Genomic DNA, 11,279 nt, shown 5'->3' with positions numbered 1-11,279 from the left:
GCATTTGGACTTCAGAGCTTAATTTAAGGTGCTCTATCGATAAACTATATTATTCATTTATTAACAATTGCCTCTACTTAAGAATACAAAGAACACAAGATATACTATGTGGTGTATCCCATACAGTAGGCAGTTAAGAAAAAGCAAATATAAAAAAAATAGAGTACACTTTCCTGTATGCATCTTTTCAGTTTTGTTTTCTTGCTTTGCCTCATACCAAAAGTGAGTAATTTATTTCAAAGAATATCTATTTAATGCATTTACGTCAACTTGCAGCTAAAAGGCAGCCTGAATTCCACTGTAGTGTTCTATTATTGCTGAAGAATTGTGGCATGACATCATATCTGAAAGAAATAGTCGCAATGCAATAATTAAGGACACAATATACCTAAAGAAAATATTGTGGAAAGATGAAGGGGCCATGGCCAGTTTACTAAAGATGTGGTGTGGCATAAGTCTACAATTACCCTACAATTTACCCTAACTCATACATACTCCAGCAATTCAAGATAACTTATTAGTAACTCTGATTGCTAATTAACATTACTAACCTGTAACTGAAGTCCCCACAGTGTAAGCAAAACAGAATGTCAAAAATAGGCTGCCAAATAGCTCCAAATGTTTCCTCTCCCTTTTGACTTCTCCTGCTATTCTCTTTCTACCTTACATTTCATGCTATTTTTTGCCTAGTTCATTGTCATTCCCTTGTCTTGAGGACTCCTTTCTGCAGAGTAAAAACTATTGTTTCTCATGACTCAATATACCACAGCCATGTCCTCAGGAATGCAGGCACAAATTCTTGTATGTCATCAGCACTGCTGACTTGGGACTGGCATTGAGTTTATAGCAAATGTGGAATAAAAGACACTACCTTCATCCTAGCATGACTGAAAGGTCAGAGTTCACTAAAATCCCATGAAGTGAGTTGGGATACTTTAATAGTTAATTGGACCAAGCTGCCTATTTTTCACCTCCTTTGTTGGAGGCCCTTAGAACTATATAATATGAACTTACACCTTATTCGTACCATTGGTAGGTCTGGCACCTTTATGTGTAATTAGACAATGTATAGCAGAAATTCACAGCTACAAAAAGAGTAGTCTCATTTCTCCTGTGCTTTGTCTTGGCTGTGATACTTCTCTTGTAGCATAGTTAGCCAAATTCAATTTACCAATTCAGTGGAAAACTGACTGAGGTACCCTTGATCCATTCTATTTTTCTCCTGGATCAATGAGCTGGGTGAGTTCGGAGTGCAGTTAGATGAGCATCAGAGGTGGTAACAGAGTGAAGGACCAAACAGCCAGGGAAAAGTACTGGAGGCAGTTGAGGTGGGAACAGAAATGAGCCCTTTTTAGAAGCTGTAAGCTCTCAGAGGTGCTCAGCTTGTATGACCTTACCATACACTTAAACCCAGAGTCATGGCCTATGTCACCACTGAAACACTTTCCTTTCCTTTGGTGGTGGCGTGGTGGGTGCAATACAAAAGAAAAAACAAGCAAAAAGATGGTGTGAATGAGCTCTCAGGCAATCAAGATCTCAAGCTGCTGCAATTCGTTCTGCTGGGGTTCTGCCCATGACCTCCACAACAGAGGGCTGTGCTAATGATGTTGATTTCATATTCCCGGTAGACTTGGAATATGCACTCCAAAGCTACCGTTCTGCCAGCATGTGGTTAGTTATTAAGCCTTCTTGTTCAGTCCTGTTTCTGGGTATAACAACACAGGCATTTCTGAGTATACATCCATGACAAGCCTGTGAAAGCAAAGGTTTCTTGTTCTGACTGTAAAATGAACACCTGAGAGCATTCAGGTGGTTTCAGTCTCCAAGATGCAGGTTAAATGTTAGCAGATTGCTTCTCTCCAAGGGAGAGAAAAAAGCCAAAGCTCCCAAAGCAAGGCTAACATTATATAGCACCTTCTAGGGCGCAGTTAAGAGACTGGAAGGGGAGTTTGCTAGCCAGAAACTGGTCCCATCATCCCTGGGAGGTGTGAGCAGGGTAGGCTTAGGGAGGCTGGGAAGCTGGGTTCATACCAGATTGCCTGACAGGTTCATGAAGATAAGAGATATGAGGCCATGCCAGGACATTGGCCAGCTCAGTGCCAGGGCAGGACTGTGGGGAGCTGGATGTCAGCACTCCTGAGACAGGGACTGATGGCCCCAGCTGGGCTGAAATGGGCTTGTAGGCATAGGCAGAGACAGTAGGGTTTGTTGGTGCTGTTGGGGCATTAACTATATTGCTCTTTGCACAAGTTCACATCCTTGAGAAAATAACCCCCAAATCAAACTGATAAACCCTGAAAATGCTTTCAGAATTTTCCCCCCTTGAAGGAAGAAATCCCAGTGATGTGTAAACCCCACCTGCCATCTTGCCAACCCTGTAGGTTTTCTCCAGGATGGTCCATCCTTGCTCCACCTATACCTCCTGAGACAGCTACTAGTTTTCAAAACTCAGAAATTGCAGCAAAGTGACTTTAAAATTGGTTCTTCTGTTTTCTGTGTGTTCACAAATACATGTTACTTGCCAAGGCAAATGCTAACTGCAAGGTATCAGAGTAATTGTCAGGAGTGAGGAACCTAATTTTCTACTATGTAGACATCTATGTTGGTTGCATATATTATAGTTGTCATGCTTTAAATGTCAGCACCATTTTAACATCTATAGAAGTCTATAGAATTAATGATGAGAGAGATTCTTACCATAAATGTATTTGAAATGGCAGTGTTCAGTTACCTGTAAATGTTAAAACAATGTCTGCTGAGAGCTGACAAAGACAATCAGTAGATGCATGCTTTGGTTTGTCAGACATTCAGTCCCTGAAGACCTGTTTCAGCTCACTTTGTGTGCAGCTGAATGTTATTCATGGTACCAAGAGGAGCCATCTGGCCCAAGATTATAGTGACTTCTGCCCTTGGGAAGAGAGGGGGGGAAACAGTAAATGCCTCAAGATGATCTGAAGGAGCTGCAGTCACAGGTGCTCTGGGTGGAGATTGGTGTGTGAGCGCTGCAGAGTGCCCCAGACTGGCCTGTTCAGACAGGTGGCAAGGAAGCTGTTGTAAAGGCTTTCAAGGAAAAATAACAGGGCAATTTGTCCTTCTGGGAAGCAAAGGTGAAGCAGGTACATGAGCTTTTCTCCAAGAGTGCCCTACCAAAATGCAAACAAAAAGAGTTTTAATGCTTCTGTACAACCTTCCAAGTGTCTATTTGGATGAAAAATGTCAATGTTCCTAGAGCTAAGTAATTTATGTAGTTTCATATAAGTAGCTATATTGTTTTAGACTGTATTGGGTAGCGGAGAATAGCCATCAGTCTGTATCATTCAGAACCAGTGCAGATTTCTCTGAGTAATTTCCAGTAGCTACAGACTGTCTTGACAGGAAAATTTATGTTTGAACTTTTTCCATTTCATATCATAACTTGCGGTTCACTACTGAACTGGACTCTTCCACGATATCTGAAAGGAACCCAGACCCCGCCTGTAGTGGTTTTAATGTTTACTAGAATTATTTTTTTTTTTTTTCCTACCGTGAGATATAATTAGGAGAGAAGCAAAGCAGGCTCAGACTTAAGGGGTATAAAGACAGGTTTATTAGCACACACTAAAAAAACCCCCAAGAATCAAATGAAACCTTTAAAACACCCTTCCCTTCCCAACTGTTAACTTTCTTACAAGCAATGCAAAGAGGCAAAACTTAGAACTCCAGGTTAGTACTATTTATAAAATAGTCTTTCATTCAGTCGTTTGAAAGAGAGACGTTTTTCCTTATTTGTTCTGGTAACTTTTCACACGAGAAACAGTCTGCTTCTGGCCTCCAGCTCTCACAAAAGTAGTCTGCCCAGGAACTTCTGAAGTTGTGGACCTCCTGTATCACGTAGTTTTTCCTGTGACTAAATATAGGCTGTAGACCTTCATATATTGGCGTATCGTATTTTAAAGATGCACAACTCAAAGGCAAAGGATTTTTTATCTCAAAGAACAAAGATATTTTCTCAATTCTTCACTAGCACAGAGGGCTCCTCATCTTACTCTGTTCAAACGTCTTATGAGATCACTAAACTACAGCTTTTAGTTTATTATTCACTCAGTAAATCACAAATACCTTTCATGGCTTGGCCCTGTCCACCGCAGCCCCGGACCCGCGGCCAGCACTGCTGAGCTGCAGCCTCCCCTCTCCCCTGGCGGCAGCCGGAGGAAAGGGGGCTCAGCCCGCCCGGGCCGCTCCCTGCGGGCAGCGGCTCCCGGAGGGCTGGCCGCGCCCAGCCCAGCTGCCCAGAGGGCGGTGGGGCCTCAGTCGGGCCCCCCTGCCGCCCACGATGTCACTTGGTGACCAACCCAGGAGAAAGAGAGCTCCCCAGTCTTCCCGGGCTGAGTTTATGCTTGCGCGACACAGAGGTGTATCCCTATATTTAATTGGCTGCTCTGGCCATCCATCTTAAAAGCCATTCACCAATTGGCTTTTACTATCTGTGCTAAACTAACGCACCTCCTGAATTCAACGTCAGAATATGAATCTGGCTTCTTTTACATCTCAGAAGGATGCTTCCACCGATTATCTTATTTGCGCTTTATGTAACATCTCTCAAAACAGCTAGTGAAGATAGTGCATCTATCACTGAAGACTTAGTGTGAGTGCTTGAGTTTTAGACTTGGTGGCACTGCAACAAAAATCCCCAAATGTCTTTAGAAAGCAAACACAGAAAGGTCACTAAACAAAATTCACTAATGAGTTCCAACATGTGCAAATAATTTTTTTTCCTAGTTTTCATACAAGTCCCGCTCATTGTTTCCTTCCACTGAAACTACTTATAGCCTATTCTGACAGAACATAAAAAATTTTATTAATTTAAAATTCTTCTGAATCTGGGAGGTGTACAAGTATCCCATCCCCCCTACTCCTTCAACATCCCACACACCCCTAACAACAAATCTCTGTGATTTTTCTTCTAGGAGGATGTGTAAGAAAACACTGAAAAAAGTTGTTAGACTTTTTAATGGTTATTTTATGTGTACATTTTACTTTGCTGTAGGCAATGGCAGAAGAAAAAAATAATCAATCCATATTAATGCAGAATGAAAAGATGAAAAAAAAAAAAAACCTTCTCACAAAATAATTAGCTTTGTGGCATAAGAAATGGAATAATCAAAAATACTTGACTTTTTCTTCTACTGCTGCTGAGCCCTTAAAATACCCGGATGCATTAAGAAAAATAGTTAGGAAGGTTTATTTTGGGGTACAGGCTGCTCTTGTTCTGGTGACAAGTAAATGCTAGCCTTTTTATGAAGCCTGAAAACTCCCCAGTTCTAGTTTTGGAGTGAGTGGCTTAAAATACAATTGAAACCAAAAATAACATAGCAAGGCATTTCCTTAGACAAAGATTAAGTGGGCCAACCATTCATTCAGCAATGGCTTCAAATGTGTCTACAATAGCTAGAGATGAAAAGTTTTATGCATCTGTCTCCATATCTACGGCATGTTTGTGAGTGCATATATAAATACAGAAATACATGTATTCACATAAACATTAGCATCTATGTGACTGTGTATTCACATGAACATACATGGTGTCTTGGTTTGAAAGACAGGTATCTGCCAGGGAGGGGCAGGACGTCTCTAGGAATGGGGAAATCCTAACCCTTCCCTCCAAGTTATTATAATTTAGAAGATTAAAGAGGCTTTTCAGGTAGAGCTATGGGGAAAGGAATAACAGTTTTTTACTAGTAAGTATAACAAGGCAAACAAACAACAACTACAGCATTAATAATAAACAGAACCAAGAACCTCGAGGGGCTTTGTTTCACAAAGCCCGGGGCAATCTGATCTCTTGGGACCCTAAGAGCATCAAGCTGGAACGGTGGAAAACTCCTGGGCTGGTGGCAGGGTGGTGTCCCGGCAGGCAAAGTGAGCAGTGCTGAAGAAGCCACGACAGCTGCGCAGGGCTGGCCCAGCTCCAGCAGGGCAGACGAAGGGGCTCTGAGTTCCTGGGCACTCCAGCAGATGATGGATGGTGGTAGAATTCCCAGGACTGGACCCTCCGTTAACAGTGGACTCTTCACGTAGCAAGCAGCCGCCCGACCGTGCCTCTCCAACGCCGACTGCTGGAAAAAGAAACCCAGCTCCCCCCAGCCCTGTCCTTTTTCCCTCCCCCAAACTTCGTGTGATCGTCTCCCTCCCGGCCAGGTCTTTTTGCGTTAGTCAAGTACCCTCTAAGTACCAGCACTTTGTTTACTAGTAAATCATGGGGAAAAATTCCTTAAAACAAAAAGGAACAAATCTAATCCCCAACACATAGTAAATGTGGTTAATCCTGCATCTCTTTCGAAAGGCTCTGGAGATGCGGAAAGGAAATGTACTTGCATTTGGTTTGGTCAGAATATACTTGAAAAATAGTTTCTTTAAAACGTGAGGACTTATGAATGTCTTAAACATACAACCTTACTATGACAGTGCATTAAAAGTGTGTAACTCCAGCAGGAAAGATTAATATTGCTTATAAAAAGCCAGGTGTAGAATGTTTGTTGTGCTGCCAACAACACTGTATAGGAGGTGATTTTTTGGTGCCTGGCAATGATTTTTGCACAATGTACTGTGTAATCATTGTCTACAATGCACTTTTTTTCTGCCATAAAACCTGTAGAAAGAATAATATGGCCCTCATTTTTTCTCTAGCTACTAAACAGAACTCTAAAATATATACCTCATGGCAGTAGTCCATAAACTCAGGTTGTGCTAAGGCACAGTGCAATCTTAGGCTACCAAGATCAATAAAATCGTTGAACCCACAAATACGTCTACAGCTATAGTTCTGTGAAAAGTTAGAGAAGCATATATATCTATATGTAGAAAAAATTGACAGAGGCTGTTGTTGGTAGGAGGAGCAAAATCTGTTGGATTTAGACTGCAAGAAAGTGAACTGCAGAAATGTGATGTTCGTGGTTTCATACCAGGGCAGCATGAATTCAAGGGATTCAACACATTCAGAAAATGGATTTAAATGGGATGGATGACTGGCTCTGGCAATTGCTAATAAGACATAGAATGCTTCCTGCCAAGGTCACCAATTTTACTCCATTTCACTATCAATTATTAAATATGTCTTCCTCTTATTATTAGTTTACAAGTTGTTTTCACATGAAGGACACCATTTGGTGTCCTATGTGAGGTGAATTGTTGATAGTGAATCAGGCTCAAAGCAGAGCGGTATCTGTCACTGGAAAATCGTTACATCAGTAGCAGCTTGCTCTGTCCTGACTCTCTCAGGAGTCTCAAGAGAAAGGACAAAGTCTATGTAGGAGTATAGAGCTTGATTAATTTTTTCCCCCTCTCTTTTTGTATGTGAAATACTGCATCAATGAGAAAGATGGGTCTAGATTTTTCCACCAGTCTGATACTTCTCACATGCAATAAACTTCTTCCCAGCACAGTAGCAAGGAGTATACTAGGTGGTCAGCAGTCAGCTCATTACTCAAGCATGCATATATCTAGGACCACCTTACCTTATGAAATAATTATTAATTTTAATTTTTCTTCTTCATCACAATGGCAGTTCAAATTGGAATTTAAGAGACTGAGAGACAAAGAAGGAATTTGATCATGCAAAAAAAAAAAAAAAAAGTTAAAAGAATAATAAAGAAAAAGCCTGAACTTCTTCAATACTCATACAGAAGAGGGGGAAAAAAAGAAAAGGAGAAAAAAAAAAAAAAGAAAAAAAAAGCGGCACATTTCAGGTCCGTTTTTTGTCACAGAATTCCTTATCTAAGGGAAATTCTCTGAGGTTCATTAACAAAAATACAGATATTACCAGCAAGTCAGTCATCAAATAAATAGTTTTCCTTCCAAACAGATATGGTATGTTTTTCATGTTGGTGAAGGAGGAAAAAAATATTATTGAGATGCCGAGAGTAAGCAGAAAATTCAAAGCACAATGGTAAGCTCCCTCTCTAAAGGACCTGATGAAACTCTGAGGCAGTGAAAAGTTATCTGCTTTTTGTGGATGTGGTGGGGGTTTGGATATACCTGTGCTCATGCATGATATTCCTGTGCTCTGCCTTTTCCTCATTCCATTCTTCTTGCACCTTTGCTATTGGGCAGCTTGCATGGTTGCCTTTCAACCAGTTGTGGTCATAGAGAAGTGATTTGGCTTAAAAACTAAGTGTTTCTTGCAGCTGTCCCAACTGAAATGAGAATGAATTATAAGAAGGGATTATCTGCTGTAAGATACGAAGAGGCAGTTTTCAGCCCCTTGGGGCAGGGATGAGAAAGTGGCATAGCAGACCATCCTGCTGTTTTCAGCGCACATTTGCCTATGCCAAGAGAAAATTATGGATGATCATCTAAAATTTGCTGCCCTAGTGGATCTGGATATGAGGATTTTGGGGAAGACTGTAAATTACACCTAACAGCTATATTTATAATTTTTAACTCTGTTCAGATTGTGCTATAAACTTCAAAGGCAAAGAAAAGCAATGGTTGAAACACTCAAAAGCCTAAAGGAAAATTACTAGGACAGACCAAAGAAAGGGGAAAATAAATACATATTGATTATCTGGACTATACTTAAAAATTGCTTTATGTAAGAAAAGGCCTTCAGGATTACATTTGTGCCCAATTAGCTATATTATATGCTAAACCCTCTATTTCATCAGCTTTTCTATTTTGGAGACTGGTAGGTCACCTATGCTATGCCTTCCAGCTCCTCAGTGTCTATGGCTGAGCAATGATTCTGCTTCTTTGTTCACACATCCCACAGTGGCATACTGAAGTGTCCTTAGGCCTGGGGAGCCAGGCACCACAAGCCTTAGGTGCATGCATTGCAGGGGGTCCTACACACCCACAGGATTTATCACCAGACAGCCCCTGAAGATGCAACCCTGTTGCAGTAGCCCCCTTAGAGGGTAGGAACAAGCTGAGACACAGACTTCTTGCTTATCACAGCATGAAAAGGGTCCTGGTTTATTCCTCTTTACAGTTTAGCCAGCCTGACTCTAACTATTCACTGACCCTGGCTGCATCAAGCTCCTGCTCTAGGTTTCCCTTGCAGCCTCCCGTTTGCTGGTTATTTCCTGCTAAACTATGGCTGCATGTGTTAGTTAGCAGACTCTGAATGCAGGCTTTTACCTAGCTAGACTATGGCTACAGATTCCAACAACAGGTTCTACCTGTAGACCCAGACTAACCTCACAGCAGTGAATCTCTCTCCCCAGGATCCTCCTTCCTCTTCATGATCCTCTTACTCCCTCTTCCTCAAAATTTCTTCTCCTTCATAATTCCCCCTCACCAGCCAATCCACTCCCTTTAATCATACTTATCTTTACTGGATATAGCTGTGACTCATCAGGGGTAAGACTGTATTGGGTAATTAACACAGCTGTTACTTATCAGGGGTAAGGTCACCTGTATTCCCTTCTCCTTCACAACTCCAGTGCAGAGATGGCTCTAGGCTTGGTGTGGTTTAGCTTATCAGAACTTCTGTCTTGTACAGTGCTTTGTAATAGGACATGTCTTTTTCTCCTTGGAGTGGTGTTTTCTGAGAGAAATAAGCCTCATTGCCTAGCATGAACAACCTTAATTCCAACAAACTGAAGTGGTTATAGAGTTTTCTGGACTCCTCTAACCCATTTTATGGAACAGGTACTGCAGCAAGCCTGAGAGCTTCTTTGGAAGGAGATAAGCATTTGACAAAGACAAAAGCTTTGAAAAAGAAGTCTAAATCCTCTACACTTCTGGAATCAGCACTCCAGCTGGTAAGCAACAAAGCTACTTAAGGTAAACCTATACTCTTGTACATTTGCACATCTCCCCACAGTTTAAATACGCTGTTTGATGATAATAGCAAACACAAATAGCCTTAAACCTGCTACAGATTTTGTTAATGAGTGAAAACTTGTGTTTATTTCTTTTCTGTGTTCGAAAGTAGCCTATTTTATTGTATTATACCCTGAACCACAAGAATGGAATTTCTAATACATTACCTCATAACCAGTATCTACAGGGATGTTATTTTCCTCTCCCCCTTCCTTTTAATCACTGTCCCAATGCAGGAGGAACAGAGTGCTTCATTCAGTTAGAGATTTTCTTAATCCTAAATTATAATAATATATCTGCTGTATTGGAAATTGAAGTGACAGACTGCTTTCTTTTAAAGACAGTAAAGAACAGTTTTACAGGAAGTCAAGACCTATGTAGGTGGTGTGCTGGGAAAAACTTTGTACCCATTTGTTGTAATTTCAATGTGCTCCTGTAAAGGTAACTTCCTTGAAAAATTTAAGAGAGGGCTTTTTGAAAGGAAGGATGTGAGACCAACGCTGGTCTTTTCTGGTATGCCTGTTTCAAGACATCAGCAGCTGGTCTTGTGAATCACATAAAAATTAAGAATCTCAAGCACCAAGACAAATGAAATCTGGTTTCCCAGGATATGCACCTCCTGGTGAGCTCAGCAGTTCCCGCGATCTGGTCTGGTGGTGAAGATGCAACCTTTCTTGCTAGAAGCATCTTTGAAAAGATACCTAAATCGATGAAGGCACAGGCACTCTCAGGCAGAGAGTGATTCAGCTCTTTGTGCACCCTTAGGTGCAAAGTGATTTTTTTGTGCGCTGTCAAGTGCAAAGTGATTCACTCTCTAGTGCACTCTCAAGCGCAGAGTGATTTGCTCTTTGAGAAGCTGCCTGAGCAGCAGAGCTGCATTTGCCACCCCGGGTGATGCAGGAGTAAAAGCGAGATGGAGGGGGTCTTTCCAATATCCACGAAAGCATCTTCAACCCCCAAGTCTGGAGCAGAAAAGAACCAGAGAGCCCCCTGAGAGTGGGATTATGTAGGGTAGCTAGGGGTGGGGTTTTAGAATTTAGCCAATGGGAGGAGGAATTGGGAAAGGGACCAATCAGCTTGGGTAAAAAAGAACCAATGGGGTATAACTGATTAACACATTTCTTCACCATAACATAGAGAGCTGTTTTGCAGGGTTTCTACTTCAGGGGATTGTCTTTATATTCTGTCTGGCCTAACTGTTCCCTTTCTAAGGGGGCATGTTTATATTATTATCTGGCTTTTCTCCAGGGGAGTACCTTTGTATTAACACTATCTGGCTTAACAGCCTCCACAAGTGCTATTTCTTCCTATAGCTGGGGTTTTTAGAAGTATTATTTTTCTCTTTGTCCGAGTCGATTCTGGTGTTCATTAAAGTTTACTTACTCGAGTTCATAATGTGCATAACTTTATTTGCCTAGCTAGTGTTAGTGATGCTTTGATGCTACCTTCGTAGATGCGTTTGGTGACATAAGTCTTCG

This window comes from Hirundo rustica, chromosome 1 (genome assembly GCF_015227805.2).
Source record: "Hirundo rustica isolate bHirRus1 chromosome 1, bHirRus1.pri.v3, whole genome shotgun sequence".
NCBI lineage: Eukaryota > Metazoa > Chordata > Aves > Passeriformes > Hirundinidae > Hirundo > Hirundo rustica.
The sequence above is the reverse complement of the archived record's forward strand: the minus strand, read 5'-3'. Positions refer to the sequence as shown.